Here is a 24,632-nt window from a genome sequence, read left to right as displayed (position 1 = left end):
GCTGAGAAACAACGGAGGCCTTCTTGGTGTCTCTGTGCATTCAGGTCAGAGTGTGGACTCAACCTCGGAGAGTAAATAAAGCTGTTTTACTGCGCTGCAGCCGGACACCTGGACTTTATCACCGTTTATCTGCTCCGGACCTTGAGATGTGGATACACAGAGACAGACGGGGACTGTTCCCACTGTGAGTGGAGGAAGCACCTGTGATGGGTGGAGGGTTTGAATCCTAAACTACCTGCACTCAGCTCGCTGACGGCCTTCCACTCTAACAACAGAGAGACATGTTTGTCCTCTTCTCTGGCAGGAAAAACACTGGAGCTGCACCTCATACAGTGTGACAGGGAAGATCCCAGTGTGCAGCCGTTATAATGAACGTGCTTCATGAAGATGTAAAACCAGACCGAACAGACACAGTGAGAATAAAGGACACGAACACAGAGAGAAGATCCAGGTATTAACCTGAGGACAGAAATGTCAACAGCCTCTCTCTGTCCCTTTGTCCTGATCCACACCAGAAGTTAAACGGCTCTGTTCTGGACCGAGACACATCCTCCACCCAAGTTTGGTGGAAATCAGATCAGTAGTTTTTATGTAATCCAGCCGACCGACTGTAACAATGACTGAGTAATAACAGACAACACATGTCCTCTGCAGCGGCCATGTTGTTCCCACGTTACGACTTAAAGCTGGTGAACACATGAAGAACGACTGACGAGGACCACAACAGCTTCAGCCGTTCACCTTCAGAACAAACAAAGGCTGTGATGTTTCTCCTTCGGCTGGTTTCCTGAAGAACAGTGATCAGAGTGTAAAAGTTCACAAGGTCAGAGGTCACTGAAGAAGAAGTGATACTAAACGCAGCGTCATGTCCTCTGTTCAGTAAAAAAGAAGAAGCCTCCAATAAACCCTGAAGAAACCTGCTGCTCTGCTCGGTAATGAACGCGTTAAAGCTTTACGATACCGTTAAACAGACAGCGAGGGATCAGCTTTCAGACCAGCAGCGTCTGCTCGCTCCATCCTTCACGTCTGGATAACACTCAAGTCCACGTCCAAGGCTACGTGGGGGAGGCGGGGGGAGTCCAAACAAGCCTCAGCGAGTAACCCGAGAGCGCTGACCTGGGCGCCGGGCCGTATCGAAGGGCCACATCAGCTCGTATCGGGGGCGGGGTTATCGCCGCCGATCTCTGGACCTCTTCCAGCCGGCTCCACCTCGACTCGACCCCGCGACCTCGCCGCCGCTCTTCATGTGCCGACGCTTCTCTTTCCTGTGTGTGTGTTTGCAGAGCGCTTTGAGAAGCCCAGGCGAGGTGTGTGTGTGTTTGTGTGTGTTAGATAAGGACATCCAGGCTGTGTGTGTGTGTGTGTGTAGATGTGCGCTGATAGCAGCCTGTGTGTTTTGCGTACATTCGGTGTTCGGTGGATGCAGATGTGTGTTACGGTGTGTGTGACGGATGCTGCACGGCGGTTTTGACCCTTTTACCTCCCACTGATCTGTCAGCAGGAGTCCAGAGTTCTGCAGAAGTTTCATGGAGTTCTGGTCCAAATAAAAACACACAGATATGAACATGTGACGTGCGTATTGATAGTTTAGACTCTTAAAGGAACAGTTCACCAAAAATTGAGTCATTATCTCCTCCTCGCCCCGATGCTGATGGAAAGTCAGGTGAAGTTTCGTAGTCCAACTGCACTTTACAACTAAAGTAGCTGGGACTTAAAAAATAAACATAAATACAAAACTCCATTAAAAGTTAGCAGAATTAGCTGTTAGCACTTCCTGTTTGCATTGTGCTCATGGAAGTACAGACAACTGTCACTGGATCACTGTGACAAGAAGAAAACTTAAAAACATGATTTTTCTAAGGCAAGTTCTGCACATGTAAGGAGCGTTTTTTTTTTTAAACTTGATTTAAAATGTTAAAAATAAATTTGACGTCTGTCTGAATAGTTTAATCAGAAAAGAAGAAAAACAGGGAACAATAAATATAGGAATTTTTCTAGGAATTAAATACAAGTTAGCTTTAAAATAAAAGTATTACTCATCAATGAAATGTGTGTTTTAGAACAAAGTATCATGGTTTAAGTTTAAGTTCTGTGACATTTAAATCAGGGAGAGCTTTTATTTCAGCACCTTGCAGTTTAATTCACCAACATTTTCATTTAGGAGGCGTTTGATCATATTAGGGTCTTTAAAAGGTTTCACAAAGCGAAGCCGTTTTATTAGTAAATGTGAAGAAAACCTGTGAAACTGACCTCAGTTGTCTCAAAGTTAAGATCTGAGGCGGCACGTGAGGAGCAAGATGATAAATCTGGATCTTCCTCCCACATCCCGTCTGGTCCCATTCCTTCTGTCTGATCATTTTAGTGAAACAGAGACCTCTCACTCTGCTTATTTTACCCACGACCCTCCCTGACCTCCTCCTCATGGAGCGGGAGTTGGCCGGCGGAGGGCTGCCGGCGCTTCCACCGCGCCTCCCGGGAGGGCTGGCAGAGGCTCACAGAGCAGCCTGTCACAATGTTGATGCTAAACGTACAAATGTTCGGCTGCGGAGTGACTTTAAAAGGGAAACATGTGTTTGGGCCCCGGCAGAAGTGATGAGGTGGCGTGGACATGCAGATGCACTCAGCAGCTCCCCTCAGATCAGGACACCGACGGCCCAGATAAGAATGTCAAGTATTCTCTGGGTTTGGATGTTGTAAACCCGACTCTGTAAACAGGTTTCAGCGGGGCGTGTGGATGCCCGGGAGCTCTGGCTCTTCAGGGCTGCACGAGGCTGATATTTAGCATTTAAAGCATTTAGCTGGTGGAGTTATGCAGGTCAGCTCAGAGCGAGGGAAGATCGATCACATCCCGGCTGCAGAGATACGAGCGTCCGGACTGTGAGGAAAGAAGGATTAAATGTTAACGAAGGTTTTTCTTGTCCTGTTGCAGGCAGAGATGGCAAACAATTATTAAAAACTCCATAAAAACTGTGCCGAATTAGCTGTTAGCACTTCCTGTTTGCAGTGTACTCATGGATGTGCAGACAACTATCACCTGATTACTGTGATACTGAAGAAAACTTAAAAACGTGACTTTTCTAAGGCAAGTTCTGCACATGTAAAGAGCGTCTTTTTTGAGGATTTCTAAGCTGATTTATGGAATCATTATCTCCTCCCCCGGGAACATGGAAAGTTATTATTTATCCAAAAGTTATGAAGAAATTTAATTGAATTCAGAGTAAATGACTGAAATTTAGTTTGAAATGATCATAAAGTGTCCTCGTCCTGCGTCTCCTCTGTGACGAGGTGAAGAGGTCGGCCTCGGTCTCGTTGTGAGATCACAGTCGAGGCCACTCGTCTCTCACAACCTGCACTCGATCAAATCGACATCGCTGGAGGAGTTCAGAGTTAACGGTCTGAAGTGGGGAGGGGACCGGAGGACAATGGGTTCAGCTTTGAGGTTTGGGCGTCAGGCTCTGAGAGGAGGGATTAAATGAAGGGCCGGGAGCCTCGTTGGGGGTTTGAGGTGTACTCGAGAGCGCCTGGGTCCCTCTTGACCGGTGGGCAGCTGCAGCAGGCATTCCTCCTGTTACAGCCGTCATCCAGCACCTCTTAAAACCGGACGGGACTGGGCGAGCTGCACGCCTGGGCCTCAACGTCCGTTTGGCCCGGCTCGGCGTGGAGAAGGACCGGCTTCTACCACGACTCACCCCATGGATCACTTTTAACGACGCCGCTGACAAGGTTTTAGGCCTCCTGCAATTAGAGCGCCGAGATCTGTGTAATGTGGCCGCGTCGCTTTGTCAGATATGACGTTTGAGGATTATCTGAGAAATGAAGTGAGGACGTGCAGTCGGAGGAGAAGGTGTCTGGTCTTTCCACAGTTTGGACATTTCATTATTTCTGCTCCGGGACGTGTTTGTGAGCGGTGTCACCGGGCTCAGTGCTTCCTCTCTGAGGCTTCTGTTGACTGGAGTGACTTTCGAAACACGTCCTGATGACGCTGTCGGCCTGTTTCAGGGAAGTCACCTCAGCTGCACTGACATGAGTGAAGTTATGTAACCTTTCAGGCTCAGTGAACTCTTTCAGATGTTTCTGTTCACAGAAGAGTCTGTGCTGTGGATGGTGCAGGGATCCAGAGCTGAGCAGACAAGGACTGTAACCCGGTCACCAGAGTTGTCGCTCACTAGTTAAACGCTCCTTTACGATTGTGTAGGTAACATCTTCGTTGTACTGTTGTGGCAGCGCTGTGCTGGTTCCCAACAACATGGCTTGAAATTGTCCGTACTTCTCATAAATCTTCTGGTTTTGCCACCGACACGTCTGGAAATGTCCTGAAGTCTCATCAAACTGACCCGATACCAAAACAGTCGACTCTTCTGATCATCAAATGTCAAATAAATCTCATGTGAGGGTCACATGACCCATCAGCCTCCACACCACGTCCTGTAGCACATGTTCTGACTGGACCCGGTCACGTTCCTGTGGATGAAACTGTCTCTGGGGTCACAGTTCATCAGCAGTATCCACCATCTTGGTTAGGGTTAGGGTGGCAGGCAGCTCAGCGGTGCGTCTCCACACACTGAAACATTTCCGGGAGAGCAGTTTCCTGATCTGCTCCTGACGCAGGCCAACATGTCGGAGTAAAGACTGCGACTCTGCACAGGAATGAGCTGAACTGCTGGGAGCTGGAGTCAGCGTCTGGATGAAGAGCAGCTGATAAAGTTTTTATCTCCCTCGCTTCATGCTGAGCGACCGGTCGTCTTCCATCAGAGCACATTTGTTCGTGGACTTGGTGCATCCGAGGTTAACAGACCCGATGCCGGGCTTCATGAGGCGGCTCCTGATCACAGAGCGGCAGCAGATGGAGTCCAGCTCCAGTTTGTCCTGCATCAACATCAAGTTTTTATTACCAGGATACAGAAAACATGTTCGTCCCAGGTGGAGATGAGGTCTGAATTATCAGATGACACACTGAATTATAGAATATCTAGATGACAAAGTGTGTCTTTGTCTTGTGCTCTATTTTAAGGAGCGTCAACACTCAGAGAAATGACTCAACACTGACCTCAAACCTTTAAAGATGGACCTCGTGGATCCTCTTCAAACCCACCGACAATAAAAACTGTGACAGTCAGAAGATTGTTTCTGCAGAGCAAAGCTGAGGCGTCCATCTTTAACAGCGTCATGTTGTACGCTCGTTACGTCACGTTACGCTGAAATACATTACAATACTGTATGGTACATTACATCACCATATGTTATGTTACAGTACATTTCCTCAGGTAATGCACCAACATGTTATGTTACATTATGGTAAGTTATGTTACAACATGTTACATTATGATACATTATGTTACAGTATGTTAAATTACGTGCATTACAATACTACACGTGATGTGACAATATGTTATGTTACGGTTACATTACTAACAATATGTTATATAACGTTCTGATACATTGTGTTACAATACTATAAGTTACATGTCAATAAGTTATGCTTCATATAGGTTTATATATATATATATATATATATATATATATATGTATGTTGTTTATATTATGTTACCTAACAATGTTATGTTACATTACCTTATGGTACATTGTGTTATAATATGTTAAGTAACGTGACAACATGTTATGTTACATGACGGTAAATTATGTGACAATAAGTTTTGCAACAATGTTGTGTCAGGTTACGGCACATTGCGTTACAATACGTTGATTTACGCAACAATAAGTTACGCTACAGGACTGTACATTACATTACGATAAGTAAAGTTCTGCAACAGTGTTATGTTGTCATACATTGTGTTACAATATGTTGTGTTACTGTGCGGTCCAAAAAGTGACTTCCACAGCCTGGACCGTACAGATCATAGAGGAGTGAAGCATTATCGAGGAAACGACATCACAATATGAAAAATACCAATAAACACACTACACAAATATTTCTATTGAAAAAGAAACCATCAAAATGCTTCTGTACTCTGAGCTGATCTCATGATGCCAACGTTCAACAACTCGTCAGTGTGAAGGAATAGTTTATTAATTTAATCACTTTTATCTTTTATTATTGTTCATTGACCTAAATAACCTTTTAACTGAGGCTGTACAGAGTTTCAGGATACGAAGCGTTTGAGGATTCAGCAGGAAATGACATCACAGTCTGCAAAATGTAAACATGAGCACTTAACATTTATTAATGAGTTCAAAGAGTTACATTTTTTTAATTACACGTCTCTCTGATTATATTAGTGTGTCACATTTAATGCAGTTCTCCTATCATGTTGAGTCAACATAAATAAATCAATAACCTGTGAGATTAAATTAAACAATTATATAAGAATATAATTATTAAACAGTCATTAACTGTGATTTTCCTTTATAACGTTTGTATTTTTACATTTTATTGACGTGAAATTTGAAAACTTTATCAATTATAAGTCACATTAAGATGAAGAAGCTCAAGATAATCAACTCAGTAATTAAAAGGAAAACAACACAAGCAGGGGGGAGGAGGGGGGGGAGGGGGAGGGGGGGGAGGAGGGGGAGGAGGGGGAGGGGAGGTGGCTTCTCCTTTGATGAATTCGTCCGGAGGTCAAGTTCACGAGGTTGGCGTGCGTAGAAATCCGCGAGGCTTATCTCTCTAAAGAGTCCAGTGAGACAATGCAGATAGAGGAGGAGGACGAGGAGGAGGAGGAGAGGGGGGTACTATGTCCATCTGGTACAGAGGGAGGAGGGGGCAGAGAGGAAGAGGAGGAGGAGGAGGAGGAAGGAGAAAGGAGATGAAGACGATAAGGAAGGAGAGGAGGGAGGGGAAACAGGAGGAGGAGAGATAATAGAGGATCAAAATGTTCAATGAGAAAATGTAAACGTGTTGTCACAGACTCCTCCTCCTGAACCAGAACTCATAATATTGATCACTTTGATCGTCTTCAGATCAAAGTGATCGTTGATATGTTAATTGTGTGTCATGACAGCAGTGTGTGTGCTCTGGTCAGAGTCAGAAACATCATGTGTTGGTTCGATTATCACTCACACAGCTAGAAGACGTCCTGTCTCATGTAGAGATATCTGCTTTGTTACCACGACTGTAAAGTGTCTCACCGGCCTCCGCTCATCCTGCACATGTGCTCTGGACTCATTCTGTCTCCAGATCAGCTGTAACATGATGCAGTTAATAATTATAACCTCATGAGCTCATTAAGAAAAACAGAGCACTGATGCTTTTCTGCATCAAAACCATGAAATCTTTGCAGAAACTAAAGTGTGTGTGACTCTTTCTGCATCATAGCGTCTCAGTACCTCTCGTAGAAATGTGTTGATGTGGAGTCAGGACGGAGACATGAGTCGCTCTGATGCTGAAATCAAAGAAACTACGTCGGGTTTCTAGATGTTGTTGTTTTGCCGTCGTGCGTCATCACGAGTTCCTCGCAGGCTCCTGATGGTGCGGCTGTAGTTTTGTGGATGAAGTAACGGGTTCAGATCGATCCGCTCGTCCACGTCCTGTTTCCTCATGTTGTGGTGGAGTCCATGTGTCCCCGCAGCCAGTTACAGTCCAGATTACAGGAAACACGTCTCGTCCACAGCGTTGCTCAACCGCTGGGTCTTCTCCAGTGCGTCACAGGTTGTGTTGCAACTCTGCAGCAGTTTTGTGTCTCTGCAGCAGTTTGTGTCTCTGCAGCAGTTTGTGTGTCCCTGCAGCAGTTTGTGTCTCTGCAGTTTGTGTCCCTGCAGCAGTTTGTGTCTCTGCAGCAGTTTGTGTCTCTGCAGCAGTTTGTGTCTCTGCAGTTTGTGTCTCTGCAGTTTGTGTCTCTGCAGCAGTTTGTGTCTCTGCAGCAGTTTGTGTCTCTGCAGTTTGTGTCTCTGCAGCAGTTTGTGTCTCTGCAGTTTGTGTCTCTGCAGCAGTGTGTGTCCCTGCAGCAGTTTGTGTCTCTGCAGCAGTTTGTGTCTCTGCAGCAGTTTGTGTCTCTGCAGCAGTGTGTGTCCCTGCAGCAGTTTGTGTCTCTGCAGCAGTTTGTGTCTCTGCAGCAGTTTGTGTCTCTGCAGTTTGTGTCTCTGCAGCAGTTTGTGTCTCTGAAAACCTGGAAACACTCACATCTGGAAAAGTTGCACAACTGTATCGTTGAGATTAAACCATCAGAGGACGACTTCTCCGCATCAGGACGCTGCTTTACCCACGTCAGCGTTAAACGTTTGCTGGAATTCTTAACGTTTTGGTCAAATCTGGTATCGCAGCGTTAATCTTTATTATTCGGTTGTTTAAAATAAAACAGTCCACCCTCACATCTCTCACTGGGACCAGATCCTGGACCAGAACATTTCCTCACATGTCTGTATATAAAATGTGAAACATTCACAGCGCTGAGTCATAAAGTCTCAGTCAGAGGATCAGGTAGTTTCCTGCAGCTGGACTCTGAGTCTCCAGCTGCTGTGTCACTTCTGTCTCTGATTATTTTTCCTTGTTTCTGCCTCTTTGTCCCTGCAGCTCAGCGTCCTCGTCCTCTCGTCCTGTTTGGATGTGAACTTGTTGGTGTGTTGTGGGGGCTCGTCCTCAGCGCCGGCGTTTCAAACAGATCCGAGCAGTGAGAGTGAGGAAACATAAAGAACATGACGACGTCTCTGTGAAGGCAGAGCGTCCTTTCATGTGCTGCCTTTTGTGTGGAGGAGGAAACCACAGCTCTGTTTGAGGCTAACAGAGTCCAGCTGCGTCGCCCTCGCAGCCACGCTGCAGACAAATTGGATCTCCTTGATCTCGTGCATCACCTCGTCTGAGGCCGTCGTCCTCTCGTCCTCCTCCTCTTCCTGCTCGCTCTGCGGCGGCGTGGCGTTCGACCCTCGCAGGAAATTTGACCGCAGCTTTGAATGAATGACGACGCTCTTGTTGTTTTTTAACCACATGTAGAGATTTTCATCAAAGCCTCAGAACGTTTTATTTAAAGGTCGAGTCAAGATCCCAGAGACGTCCAATGTGTCAAACCAGACACGGACAAATGGAAACTTTCACTCAGGTTCAGCTCGATGTGGCCTCAGTGGAGAGCTGGAAGAAGCAGATATAAAACATGGAGTTTCCTTATTTTCAGTCGTTCTGTGCCATTTTCTTCTGTTTCAAACCGAACGAACAGTGTCGAGATTTCATGAAATCACTCGATGAATCCCTGAAATATTAACATGAGTCTGAAGTGTGTGACTGAAGAGGTAGAAGACAGAACAAAATGGATCATTCAATCAATCGATCAATCTTTATTTGTCACTTGGTGATCGCGGAGAGAAAAAACTGCCTTTAACAGGAAGAAACCTCGAGCAGAAGGAAAGGATTTCATTGTTTAGTTAAAAAAACAATAAACTAAAGATGAATAAACTATAAATGTGCCATTTATAATATTACAGTGGAGTTAAGGAGGCGTTGGTGTTCGGAGCAGGTCTAACAAGTTCAAGTTTTTCCTTCTTGGACTCTTGGTGCTGCATTTCATTATGTACAGTCTGAACCGGGCTTCGGATCTGTTTGTGTTAACACAGAGAGTCTTCTGCGCCCACGCTGGACCAACTTCTGACAAAACTGATATTTCATAATCTTTATTTATGCAGCTGTTAATTAGTAATACAATAGATAAAAGAAGAGAAAAGGATGCAACACGCAAACATTCACAAACCAGACTGTGTGCAGAAACCAGAAACATGTGGACGTTCAGTCTTTATGTCACAAACACAGAATGAATGAGATGATGAGCAGTTCAGGTTCAGATCACCTGAGACCTTCAGTCGCGTTCAGAGGAGGACGAGGTCCACTGTGAGGAACAAACAGAGCGAGACGTCCTGACTTTTAAACTAAAACTATTAGTTTTCACTGGACGCCCACGTGGAGATCTCACAGATGCTCCGCTTTATTATGTGTGAATAATCATTCATCATGTGGTTTTAGCATCCAAAATGATTTCTGCATGCTCCAACAGACAAAGAGTCTTAATCCTGGTGGATTTCCTCCTTCATCCTGAGGACATCACGCAATAATCGTCTCATTTGTAAGAATGCTGCAGGTCCTGAGAGACCTCCAGCCTGCTCCTCTGACAGAATGTGATTTAGTTAGTTTGAGCTGAGCGTCGCTCCAGAGGGACGTTCTGCGTTCTCCGTGAGTCCTGAAGGCTTTTTGTGCAACAAGAGAGAAGAAGTTCAGTTCCACTTCACGTCGGGTCTTCATGGAGAGAGGAGGATGTCTCGGATACTAAAAGCTCTGGTGGGATATAATCTGAGGGCGTCCAGGACACGTGTGGTCTCAGATTGGAGGGCCCTCTCCACCGCAGCATCTCCGGGACTTTTGATGAGGCGGCGCTGGTTCTGATGGCGCAGCCTGCTTCCAACATGTGGCCGTCGTGTGGCTTGAACTCTGCCTGAACCCCCTCGACCACCGCGGCCCGGCATGGGAGTCATTAGCGGGTGTTCAGAGGGACGGCGAGAGGGTGTTTACGTCGCTGGCGTGCGGCGCTGTGCGGTGGTGTTGAATGAAGCCGTGTCTGAACGCCCAGAGAACATGAGGGTTTTGGCGACTTCAAAGACGGCCGAGGTATTTGGACTTTGTTTTCCCGTCGTTTGGAGGCTGGTGGCTGAACCCTGCGGCTGCGGGAGCAGCAGCTGCGAACGAGCAGTCGGATGTTTAACGGCTTCTCAAGTCTGCAGAGACATTTATTACACACTCGGAGAGTAAAACCACTTTTGAGAGGCTGGGGTCTGATTCTCAGGGTTCTGACCTTCGTTCCTTCTGTGGGCCAACGACACATTTACACTTACGGTGGTAATAAAGTTGTCTCACATTTACATCAGAGGAAACAGACGCATGGCAGGAAGCACAACACGGACATCAGACAGGTTAAACCTCAACACGCCACCTTTCACTCAGGTTGAATTTAAAGTGGAGGTTCACAGAAACATGTAGAGGACATTAGAAGTTTACAGCAGAAGCGTCCTTCACATGAACATTCATATCTTCATCTCTAAATTTCTCCCACATCAGACGAGGTTTCTGAGCACTTTAAGTTGACTCTCAGCTTGTTGTTCCAGCTGTTCTGCAGCTGCAGGTCGTCTCACACCGGCCTGAAGCTTCTCCTCGAGGAACCGTTTCTCTTCCCCAAAAAAGACATAAAATGAAACGATGTCTCTTTTGAGCATCAAACTCTGATATTAAAAACATCCACATAATGAATAATGAGCTCGTGTCCAGATGTGACTCGTCTTTATTACCCTTTTGGACCAAGCACAGAAAGATGGCGTCAAACGTCAGGAGATTAACTTCTTTATGCATTCGTGGATCAGAAGATAAGAAGAAAGGTTTTTTTTATAACTTTTTTACTCAGGTAAAGTACAGATCCCTGAATAATACACTGAAGTACAGAACCAAGTATTTGTACTTCCTGGGCTGGTCCAGAGGTTGAGCCGCTCGGTGCAGACTGGAGGTTAAACCTCGCAGGTTGTTTGTCCAGTTTCCTCCTCGACTCCCTTTTGTTTTCATTTGTGCTGTTAATTGATTTACGCTAATCAGCTAATGAATCGTTTAATCCAGCGACAGATTACAGCAGCAGCCGTCCTCTCTCCGGCCGGCTCGCCTGAGCTTCTGACAGCAGTCTGTGAGGAACAGGAGCGTGACGCTGCAGAGCCTCGCAGCTTCAGTCAGGAATGATTCAGCTGTGCATCAGAACCGGACTCTGACGTGCAGCCTGCGGTGATGGTCCTGTAGTGCAGACAGCTGGCACGTCTGATCCCCACTGATTGCTTAAAGCTGATTAGCACCACGGCGCTAGTGCTGCTAACCTGTCACAGACACCGCTGCCCGTGAGACGCCTCACGAGTGTGAATGTGTTCATCATCTTCTATCAAACCTTTAATTCTCTTCATCAAAACATCCGTCTGAAACGAGCCTCTCGATGAAGGGATGAGCGGTGAGGAGACAGCGTGGGAGGACGGACGCCGCCGATTAGCTCCATGTAAATACAGACTGAACATCTCCATCTTCTCAGAGCGTCGGCCGAGACATTAATTATTGTCCTTTCACATTATCAACCACGCGTTTAAACAGCAGAAGCTGCATCCGCCTCCTGCAACACCTCAAATTCATGATACTCTGTTATGTGTTACATCTCAAGAGAGCTGGATTTTGAAGGTCAGGTGTCGTTCTTCTTCCTCTGGGACCGGTTGGCCATGAAGCACAGGGTTGGTAGTTTGATCCCTGACTCCTCTGGTCCAGAGGTCACCAGGTACGCTCCCGTCTCCTCCAGCTGCTCCACACTCGATGTCAGAGGTCTTCACACCAACCTGTGAAAATAAACATCCGTTTTTTTCCTCGTTAAGCTGCTTTCGTCCGACTCCACTATCGAGTGTCTGCTCGGAGAAAATCCCCGTTTGACTGATGTGTGGAGCGCTGTGTGTTATTGTAAAGGATTTAGAGGAAGACGGACGAGCTGATGGAAAGTAAAGAAGCTCTTTGAAGACGATGTCGTCTGAAGTCTCCTGACGTTTATGGACGCATCACTTATGTCTTTGAGTCTGAACTCACAGGGAGGACGGACCCGTCAGTGTCAGACCAGATCAACACAGGCTTCTGATGTTGTTTTTAAACATCTGCTCAGTTCGGAGATTTTGTATTTGTGTATTTAACAACAAATATCAGGATCCCTCTCAGGTGAACTCGCGGGGAAGCAGACATAAACAAAATGGAGGTTAGCGAGGTGCAACAACAACAAAAGCTTCTGGATGAGTGGGGACAGTCCGACCGTCTCCGTCCACGAGTGTGCGACCATCACAGTACTCCAGCACTGGGTGTCTGGATCCATTCTTGATTGCACAAATAGAAAAGTTGCCTCTATTTTCGGTCTTTTTCTCCAGTTTACTGCTGCAACACATGAAGCACAGCTGGAAATTAAGATAAACGATCTGCAGCCTTTTAGCTGTTCGATCTGCGCAGTCCTTCGCTGTGTGCAGTTCACTTTAATGTTCACTAAAGTTCAAGATTTTGTCCTCGCTGTCGTGTATCTGTTTCTTTAAATGTTTTTGAATCGCAGTTATTGAACTGTTCAGCTGTAAAAACAGAATATTTATGACCAGATGACGACTTCGGCTGCTTCGTTACTCTCTTGGACGTGTTCTGCAGAGATGGATTATTGTAGTTTTATTCGTCGTGTTGTGCTGAACACACCAAGAAATCTCTGTGAGAAGCACTTGATGAGATTTAAAATCGACTTGAGAGAGCTGCAAAATGCTTCAAACAAGTGTTGAACTGGTGTGTCGAGTTTAATAATTCTCATCTTTCCAAACATCCTCCTGTGGTTTGAGGTCTTGTTGAGCTCTCTGGGTTCAGTTCCTCTTTGAGTCAGGAAACAGACGCTCACGCTAAAAAAGAAGAGAAGGCAGGAAAAGCCTCGATAAAAGTTCTCTGAAGTGGTTTAAAGTGGTGTTTTAATCCCGCGGCTTTGTGGTTACACAAGTCGCATCTCGACCACATCTGAACCGTCGGGCGGACAGCTCGGCGTGTTTGTGCAGCGATCAGGTTACAGAGCTGGACGTGTTCGCAGCCACCATACACGCTGCTGATCCGCCTTAAAGGAAGGACGAATATCAGCTGAGAGAAATTGTTGACGATTCAAATATGTTGTGCGCTGTGAGCGGCGCGCTCGCTGACCTGCGTCCTGCTTCGTCCTCTGCTCCTGTTCAAAAAGGCCTCGAGAAAGAAAGTTTGTCCTCAAACTAAACACGGTGAAAAGGCGAGTATCTGGTGTCCGCACTTAAAAGGTGAAAATCAACCTCTGTGCCTTCAACAGAGCTGCCCATTGTCTGACGCTTTACAAAAGCCACCTTGCCTAAGATAGAGTTTAAAGCAGCCAGAGCGGATTGAGTTACCATGTATCTGCAATGCTGTTGCCAACTTTTCAATTGTGTTTCACGTCGTTTTCAGGCCGAACAAAGGCGGCTACAGTTGAACTGTAGGTTAAGAAGAGAGCGGAAGGGAGCTGCAGAGATGTACAGCGAGATATTTTCACTCTGCATTCTTCACCGCTATGAAAGTAATCTCACATCAAAGCTGCACAAAAGTGACTGGAAGGTGTGTTTCGTGGCGCTGGCAGCCTCCCACCTCCCCCCACCAGCACCACCGCAGCCCCTCCATGGTGACGTGGAGCTGGGCTTCATGATCAGAAGGTCGATCGTTCTGCAGTGAATCGAAGCTGAAGACCTGATCATGAAGTCAGCACTTCAGCAATTAATGCAACAACCGAAGGTTTGAACAGTAAATCTGTTCATTAAGATTTCCTAACGAACAAATCTGATGTGAAAACGTGTCATGTTGAATTCACTGTTGTCTTGTTTTGCTCGTTTTTTCCATGAGGTTCGGTGCGGCCAGTCTGTCATTGGGCCTGACCGCTAATGCTAATCAGGACTTAGCAGGTCGTGATGAATGGATGAATTCCTCGATAGATGATTACTCTGATAAGACTTTAATGGCTTAATGTTGCAGCTATTAATCTGCTCAGAAGCGTCTCCGTGCTGATTCGATCAGCAGGACCGCTCACTTTAATTAATCCCCCTGGTGGGTGTCGTCCTGCAGACATATGACCGCGTCACCGCCCCGCCCCTCATGGTGCTGAGGCCCAGTACACACACATAGTATTACTGTGTACACAAAGTACTGTTTTATTTCTGTTCACTTTGAATTCATCTGACAGTCGACTAATGTCAGAGAGAGGAAGAAGACACAGAGCTGAGATTTATATATGAGAAGAGGACGGGATGTAGTACTGGAAGTACTGGAAGTACTGGTAGTAGTAGTGGAAGTACTAGTAGTATTAGTCATTGAGGTGGTAGAAATATTAGTGATAGTAGTAGTACTCGGAGGAGGACTACTGCTACTACTGTTTCTACTACTACTTCTACTAATACTAATACTACTAATACTTGTACTACTTCTACTACTACTTGTACTACTACTACTACTACTGCTACTTGTACTGCTAAGTTTGTCCTCCTCGGGCCTCCGTAGATCTTCGACAGGTCCAACCAGCGCCGGCCCGTTTTGAGTCTGGATCGACGGGTTAGGGAACCGACCTGCTCCGTTCGATGTGCAGCTATCTGGGCCACGGCATTAACCACCGGGAGGATTATCTGTCCTCACAGAGCCGTATGCTTTCACATGACAACAACAACACAAACAAACAAACAAACAAACAATGCAGACACGTTAATCCTCCGTCTGTGTTTAACTCTTAAACCTCATCAGCTGAGGACCGGGTCCACAGACGGTTCATCTGCAGATGAAACAGGCAGATTATCAAACTGCTGACGTCCTGTTTGTGTTGTTTACAGCCGCTGACAACAAAACAACAACAACAACAAGTTCCTCAGGTTGGAAACTTTCCAACAATTTAATGTGTGTGGACGACCACGAGGAGAAGACTGGTCCCAGTGAAGGTCACACTCTGGGTTCACATCGTCATCTTTGGTAAATACTTTGGATTTAAACCAGAAGTTGGTTCTTTATCATAAGAAACTGTAAACTTCAGTCACAGTTTGAGTTTTAATCACAATATTACAGTGATTATTGTTGATTAAATACATAACGTTGGGTTCAAGTCGTGAAATCAAAGTCGTTCTTGTGATTTAAAATCACAACGTTGGTTTAAAAATCACAATTTTGGATCCAATCAAGAGATTAGCTTCTTGTTTTGTTCATTAAAGTCTTTAAAAGTCTAATTTCAGATTCAAATCAAAATGTTGAAGTTTTATCGCTTTACATTGAAGTCATAATCTCTGGGTCAAATTATGAGATTAAAGTTGAAGATTAAGGTCAAGTCTGATTGAAAATGCTGAAGTCAAAATTTCAGATTAACTTTCCGATTCAAATAATCACAATTTTGGATTAAAACTATAATTTGGGCTTGAAATCATAAAACTGTAGTCATAGTTTCAGATTATGTCATAATTTGGGGTCAGAATCCTAATTTTGTATTAAATAACATGATAAAAGTTAAAATATGAGAGAAAAATCTGAATTTTGAGATTAAAGACAAGAAAAAAGTGCAGTTCACTCATCAGTTTGGATCAAAGTCATAATTCTGCTTTAAATCATGAAACAAAAGTCAAATTTTAGATTTAAAGTCACAAAATCTTTGGTCCAAATCACAAAGCTGAAACACCATTCTGCAATAAAATCATGAATGTGGATTCAAATCTACAGATTAAAGTCATCAGTTGGGACTGAAGTCATAATTTTGGCTTCAAATTAGAAGATTAAACTCTGTTCGACGGGTTCAGATCGGCCCGACGAGCCTGGAGTCAGAATTTAGATCGTTTTAACATTCAAACAGAAAAAAATCAGAATTTTGGGATGAAATCATGAAAATAAAATCACAGTTTCTGATCAGAGTCATGATTTCACACTTCAAACACGACTCTGCCTGCACCAAACCCCATGGAAAAAACAAGCAAAACAAGAAAACAATGAATTGGATATCGCAGCAGTTTCACATCAGATTTGTTCTTTAATGAATCTGAATTAACGTCTTCATCTGTCTTTTGTTGCGATGACATCATCGTGACATCATCATCACGTCAGCAACAGACAACATGCAACATTTTGCAGCCGTCAGACTGAGTTTCATTGTGATCAGAGACATTTTATAAGAAAATAGAAAATCCGTCTGAAAGCATCAACGTGCAACTTGTGTGAAGGAGCTGCTGCTCGCTGACATTGACATCGCATTGACTTTGTGTCAGCTTTAACTGTGTGTGTGTGTGTGTGTGTGTGTGTGTGTGTGTGTGTGTGTGTGAGGCGTCCATGGTGAGATAAAGACCCCTTCGTGCAGAGCGAGTCGCCTCAGGCCCAACAAAAGCCTCTAATGCAGATTTAGATTTTCAATCCTGTGCCACGATTCTGTTCGCTTTGACAGGTCAACAAGCATCCAACAATCTGTTCGCCCCGCCAAGATTTGTTTTTTCCTCGACTTAAATCACTCGCTACCTCGGAGGGGAGGAGAGCGAGGGCGAGGAGGAGGTGAAAGGAGGAGGCAGAGGAGGAGGAAGGTGTGAAGCTGAAGAGGAGAATGAATAAGGCGACTGTGAGCAGAGGAGGAGGAGGAGGAGGAGGAGGAGGAGGAAATGAGTAAAATCCTAATTACAGGTTGGAAAAGTCTGGAGCGGAGCAGAAGAGTAGCCGGCTTAGAGGTCTCTTGTTTGTTGTGGTAATTATTGCAGCCTGCAGACTGTAACTAATCCATAATGCTCCTAACGGTGGACAAGCCGCTTCTTAGGAGATCTTTAACCAACGCTCGGCGTGTTTGGACGCCACACACCGTCCTGGAGGCTCCTTCACAAAGTGTCTGCAGATCAACACGACCGATGCTGGTGGTGACGAGTGTCAGCGGCTGCAGCCAGCTGAGGTTACACGAGACGCTGATGTTGTTCTGGACCGAGAGAAACACACAATGTCACAACTTTAGTTCAGTCGAGCACCAAGATGTTGTAATTTGGGTTTAAATCAGAATTTGATGTTCATCATCAGATTTAAGTAACAGATTTTAAGCTGAGGTCACAGCTCTAAAGTCTTGTTGGATCCCAACATCCTGTCAAAAATATCCAGTTTATCACCACAAATGAGGCTGGAAATGTCCTGACTCCTCATCAGAAATGTCCTGGTTTTGTTGCCACCTAGTTTGTCTTGTCTAACAGCTGTAGCTGACACAGAGACAACATTTCGGGACCTTCCTGACTGTTAAAATGTTTTCTGGACGGTGGTGAACAGTCCTGAGCCCGGCTGCAGCCCGTGAGCCCCGGCTCAGGTGTGTCCTCAGGTGGAGGCAGCGGCTGTACGGTGAGTCTGTGGTTGGAAACGTTGCGGCTAACAGCTTCGAGGCGCTCACACGCTGTAAACAGAGCGACCTGGATCGTCTTAAGCTCAGACGAGAGCCTCTCTGTGGAGTAAAGTCTCGGCTGCCAACTGCTCTCACTTCATGATCTCACAGCGGAGCGGGAATCACTTAAAGTCCTCGGACAGCATTAGAGCTGCCTAAGCTCCGGCCGGCTCCACCTGAGCCCGGCTGCGCTGGTCCTCCCTGCAGGTGGTGAAGATGTTTTTTAACGGACGAGTGGCGATGCTTCTTTCTCTTTCCTGACCCGCGAGCGATCTCCCGTTGGGTCGAGCGCAATGCTTAAAAATGTAGATAATCCCTTTTTTTGTGCTGGTGGAGTTAATTTCAAAGAGCGGGCGAACTTAAACCCTCTGACCCGCTCTGGCCTCGGCCCAACACAGACGTTACGCAAGTCCCGCTTCCTGATGTTATTTCTCCTCCTCGCTCTAACCTGAAATGCCCAAGCGTTATGAATGAAAATGAGATTATGGCATCAGTGAGCCGGCGCTCCTTAAGCTCCCCGTTTCCCTCCCTTTTCTGCCTGGACCCGAGGGGCCCCGCGGAGCCTCTGCCATTCCCACCTGGGGAGAACAATATCCGAAGATCATCTTAGTGTGCTTCCCAAAGGCTTTGGTTAACAGATGGTTCCTCAAATCCCCTGGTTTCCTCCCAGCTTGAACATGTGTTCGTGTGATCCTGCCCTAAAAAACCACCAGAGTAGGAGATGTGTTTTGGTCGCTCGCGTCCCGCCGTCCCGTCCTCGCTGCCTGACCTCCACGGAGGACACGATCAGAGGCAGACGCTCGCACAATTTACTTTTTGCAACAAAGACGCTGATGACAAATTTGCAATCATCCCTCAATTCTGTGACCTCCGAGGCCGGATCAAACGCAGCCGTTTCATGGTTAGTGACTTGGAAAGACCCTCGGCCGCCGAGGAAAGGGGGGCCGTCTTTTCTGGTTTCTTAACAAAGAAAAAGGAAAGCGATGCCAGATTTGGACTCTTCCTCTGCTCCTCCTGGCTCGTCGCTCGGCTCAGAGGAGAGTCACGCATAATCACACATCACGTCCTTTGTTTGTGCGCTCGGGGTTCATAATATCATATTTTGAACTGGCTGCCAAACTCTCTCCCGCCGCCACGGCCTCCAATTATGATAATTCAAACTCCCGGCTGCTGGAATTTGACTTTGTCTGCTCAGTTTCCCACAATCCTCCTCTGCTCTCGAGCACGCCAGTGATCGCAGTGTTTGTTTGTTGCCATTGTTGTTGCCTTGTGTCCGTTTATGTTGTGTTTTCTCTGTAATGGTCGTTTGGCAGCAGTTTGCAGCCGTAATGGAAGCTGTCCCTCTGGAGTGTCCAGCAGATGAAGCCCGTCAGATCATCATCAACAGCTCCACGCTGGATCTCTTCAACAGGAAACTGTTTTCACGACTTCTGTTTTCAAGTCAGAGAATAAACTTTCAATCTCAATTTTCTCCATCGAGCATGGAAACTCCTTAAAGCCGAGGCTGGTGAGTTATTGTGGAAGCTTTCTTTGTTTTATTGGCAGAAAATCTCTCCCTGACCACAGTTAATTAAACACTGGGGGAAAAAATCAAGTCTCGGCTGACGTCTCATTAAAAATATTCCAGTTCTGTGGCAACAGGACCGTCTGTAAGTGTTGCCAGTTGTTTTCACAGAGACTGAGAATGAAGTCTCAGTCACATTTTTCAGGCCAACGTGTGTTAAAACTCTTATAAGTTGTTAGAAAGCTTTGTGTTGTTGTATTTGTCTTCCCACCTTCCACTTCCTGTGACACCTGTGATCACAGCCGTGACGACAGCGTCCCAAAGCTGTTGGATGGACCGGTACCGCTCGACAAAAATGAGTTTCAGCCCCTCAAACTTCAACATGAAACGGTGCTTAAGTTTTATTAAATCATGAGCAGATCGTTTGGACTGTGTGAGGACGAACGTCTGTCGTCGTCCGCGCTGCCTGGGAACCATTCGCATGTCGTGTGTGTGTTTACACACTTGCGTTTGTGCCTAATGAGCAGTGACGAGGGACAAAACACGGCAGGTTGTTGATGAAGACGACGGCTCCGTCGGTGAATACCAGCATTGTTCCTTAAAGGCAAAAGTTGCCATTGTGCGTTTTTCCAGGTCACTTCACACGTGTTTACTAAAACGCTGCAGCGAGACAAAAGCTCCTGATTATTTCTCGTCATCAGTGGCTTAATGGACTAATTGTGCTCGGGGTGTTGCGGTGATAAGCCCCTCCCCCGCGTCCCTCCCACCGTCTGCAGCCAATTATTTCATTATCAGCCACCCACGCTGCACGCCGCCGCTCACACGTCATCCTCACTCAGAGGTTCACCAGAGAACCCAACAGAACCAGAGCTGGAAAAAATGATCCAACATTAACCAACATTTGTGGTGTTTTGTAAATCAAACAAATTACAGAACCAAAAACAGTCAATATCAGTGTAACTGGAGCTGCACAGTCGCTGATGAACATGATGTGCAGCTTATTATCACGTGTCGTCTTGTGGCTGGACGCTGTGGACACCAGCTCCCTCCTGCAGCCTGCTGTTATGAAGTGGACAGGTGGAGCGTGGCGCTGCTGTCAGCCGAGCGCGCCCGCCGCCTCGCCTCGCCCCGTCCCCCGTCCCCCTGTATCTTTTATCACGGCGGCGTATGAAAAGCGATACAGCGAAGTCATCAGCGTGAAGCTCGGGACGTCGCAGGTGTTCTGTCATCCCTGACGTCTCCACACCTGCGAGGCCGCCGGGGGAGGCAGCGACGCCCTGCAGCACCTGTCAGCGGGCCCGGGCCTTTTGCTGCTCCTCCAACGTCCCGACAACAGCTATTGTTCGTCCCGGCCCACCTATTCAAAGCAGGGTGGGGGACCCGTCATTAATAAAAGCTCGCTGTCAGCCCTCAACGCTTCTTTAGAGGCAGGATACATAAAGGATCCAACCTACACTGACATGTCTGCAGGAGCGAGGAGGCAAGAAGACATGCAGCAGTGAACGCCACAGATACTTTAAGCACATCCTGTTGATTCATCCGTGCCTGACAAAGATCACATGATGATGATGATTTCATGGACTGGAGCACCTGAACTAGAAAGGTGTGTGTGTGTGCAGATGTTGACCTGACAGGCAGGAGTTACATCAGACAGAAGCAGCGTGAGCCAGACGTCATCATTCAGTCCTGCATGACTGAAGGTGGACACGGAAACACGGCAGGAACAATAAAGTTTGTTAAATCCTCCTCCCAGTGTTTCTCTCTGGCTGTACTGCTGCCAGCCTGGCTACATTAGCAGCCTGGTTACACTAGCAGCCTGGCTTCACTTGCAATGTGGCTACACTAGCAGCTTGGTTGCAGCTGGCAGAGTAGGTACTGGCTCTGAACCAGCACCTGAACCCACTTGGCTGGAAAAGGTTATGATGGGTTTCAAGTTGCAACATTTATAAAAGGTTCTACCAGGAACCTCAAAGGGTTCTCCTACGAGGACGCTGGAAACTGTCTGATATTTTATTCACTTTGAAGTGCAAGATTTTATCTTTATCTTTGTTTATGTCGGTGCTTATATCAGTGTCAGTACCGGTGGTACCGGTGGGCCACAGTGGAAGCAGGAAGTGGGTCTGTGGACTGTGGGAGATGACACGCTCACCAGCTTCAGTCTGACTGTCCGGCTGCTCGTGTTCCCAGTTGCGAGATGTTATCTTGACTTGACTTATAGAATCGAGGCAGCAGAGCTCGATGAAGACGTGTTACATCCCGTCTAAACGCTGCGCCAACATGTTGCACTTGGCCCGGCTTCATGTCCACAGAGGCTGGAATTAGTTTTCCCCCCGGCGCCGGCCGCACGACTCGAGCGCGGCCTTTTGTGATCATCCAAAAAGGCTTAAGCTGTCAGAAAATGTTATATCTTTAAGAGAAGTTGGCCTGCGCTCCGGTTGCTTTTTGTGAATATCCATGGCCAGTGCCAGGGAGCGGCGCGCCGGGAGTGCTGGGAGTGCATGCGCCAGTAATTAGATGCAGTTTATTGTCCACACAGGGTCAGTGGAGTGAGATTTCGGGGGCTTTACTGCTGCTTGAGCGCGCCGATTCACTGCTGACGCTGATAGGAACCCAGCAGGGGGCCACTCCAATGACGTGAGTGTGTGTGTGTGCAGGAGTACATTAAAAGACACACACACCCTTACACAGATACATGCATGCACACACACATTATTGTGCTCCCAGTCATGCGATGTCCCATCTCACAGCATCACTGAATTGCAGTGTGAAGCACAGCGGGGGGCCGGTGACATCCTCCCCACAAAGCTCTCACTGCCTACTACTGTGTGTGTGTGTGTGTGTGTGTGTGTGTGTGTGTGTGTGTGTGTGTGTGTGTGTGTTTTGTATGCTCAAAAGAAGGGAGGGACCACTCGAGTGTATGGTATGCATGTGTGTGTGTGCGTTAATGCCCCATGAATGTGCCATGAGGGAGTGTCAAGCCTGCAGACTGAGTGAATGCATGTGTGTGTGTGTGTGTGTGTGTGTGTGTGTGTGTGTGTGTGTGTGTGTGGGTGTGTGCGTGAACACATGAAGCCCAAATGGTTCCCATGTTGATCCTGGTTGTCGCTCCTCATCCCTCAGAGCAGGAGCTCGTTAGTGTCCTCAGATAGCCTCGCGGCCTCGGGGAGGATGTGGGAGACCGGCGGTGGCGACGGCTGCGGCTCGTCCAGCATCTGCCAACACTCTCCTCTGTGAAGCGGCGGCTTCGTCGGGCGCTCGTCGTCACTCTGCAGCTGCGAGTCCTCGTTGGCAGCAGGTTAGCAGCCGCCGAGCTCCTCCAGCAGGACACGCTGGATCTGTTGAGCTGCAGTGTGGTGAGAGGTGTTCGTACAGCAGCGCAGACACGAGGACGGTTACAGATGTGAGTCAGAATGAAGGTCAAAGCCGAGAGTCAGAAATCCTTAAACGACCTCTGACGTCGGTGTCGTCCACGTCCGGCGGCAGAGACTTGAACACAAGAAACAGCCGTTTGTCCTCTCCCTGTCGTATTATTTGTTACATGTCGCCTCAGTGTTTCAGTAAAGACGCAGCAGCAGGTTAATTTTTCAGTTCTCCTACTGTAATCTACTTTTACAGTAAGTTACCGTAGTGAGGCCAGATCTGTCCAGCAGGGGGCGACTCCACTGGTTTCAAAAAGAAGTCTGATCGTATGTAAGCTTACGAGGAAATGAGTCTACTTCATTCTTATCTAATGATCTCAGTAAACTGCTTCCTGATGAGTTTATGGTCTCAGACTCTAGTTTCAAGTCCTCTTCACAGCATGATGCTCATGATGGTCACAAAAACAAGATGGTGACGGTCGTAATGTCGAACACGAAGCTTATATAAAAATCCACAAACCAGTGGTGACACCACGATGGGTTACACTTCTGTTCGCTGAGCTCTGCTGAATCAGAGAAAATATCAACCATCGAAGGCCAACATCCCAAAGTTTATGGATCCGGTTGCTCATTTTCTCATTTACAAGCAAGTTAAACGAAAACTTTCACCTTGATCATTTAGGAAGGAAAAATGGAGAGACTTCCTCAAACAGTTAAATTAAGTTAGAAGTTAAACCCCAAAAACTAAGAACTTCAGAATCAGACAAGCTGTTTCCATCTTCCACTGAACTCTTCTTGGAGAAAAAAACACCTCGAGCAAAAAGGTTTTCACAGCATTAAACTCTGGCTCGTTTCCATCAACCATTTCAAAATGTAAATAAAATCCATCTACTGAGAAGATATTTGTCTTTCTTTAGATTCACTCAACTCGTTACGAACTCCAGAATCCAGATCTGTCTGAGGCCTCGAACGCAGCGACCACGTTAACGTGATGTTTACGTTCAAACTTGTCCTGCCTGTGAGATCAAACAGCTCCGGTACTGTACCAGAAGGACTGCCCACGCCGAGACGATCCAGGACGGCCTTTTGTTTTCTCGTATTGTCACTCTGCATGCACGCCTGTTTAATACATTGTCCTCCCAATCGCTTATGGAAATTGGCTCATTTTCCGAACACAAAGATGAGCTGTGCTGAGTGAAAGGAGCGCTCAGTGCCAGGACTTTTTCATCCTTTTGTCCCGCCAACGAGGGCCAAAGGAGTAACGGTGAAAGAAGTGATTTTTAAGTGCATCATTGGCCCCCCCTCCACCCATCTCCTCCAAACTGTCACCGCTGCATGCCTGCCAATTCTTTCTTTCTCCATCCCTCCAATAAATCAGCAGATAACAGCCGTGACCGCTGCCCATTGTTTTGCCCGGGGTAAACAGTTTAAAATGAATCTTAACTGGCCCGGCCTGGGAATACATTTCATATTATGCATGTCAGCTTTGGACAACGGAGCCTTTCGCATCCTAAAAAGAAAGAAAAATGGATAGCGGATCGGGTGTGATGCCAAAAGAAGTCCCGGCAATCAAGTCCTCTCACCGAGCCCGCGGGCCAGACAAAAGCCTCCACACAATCCCGCGGGCGTTAGCTATGCATGCTTTCCAGTTGCCGTGGTTAGGACGGGTCGATCCGGGGAGGCGGAGGGGGGCGTTCATGAGGACCGAGGTGCGAGGCTCATCCTCAGAGTCCACTCAGACTCGTCTGTGGCGTAGAGAGGACTTTTTATTTGTTTGACCTGAAGGAGTGGACAGGAAGTAGAAGAAGACATCTGTATCTGACTCACTGAGTGATTTAAGATACGATGAATCAGGATTTACAGTCACACAGTGAAACGTTTGACAGGTTCTGGATCAGTTTT

This window comes from Pagrus pagrus (genome assembly GCF_965226575.1).
Source record: "Pagrus pagrus genome assembly, chromosome: 24".
NCBI classification, from domain to species: domain Eukaryota; kingdom Metazoa; phylum Chordata; class Actinopteri; order Spariformes; family Sparidae; genus Pagrus; species Pagrus pagrus.
Note: the sequence above shows the minus strand (reverse complement) of the source record.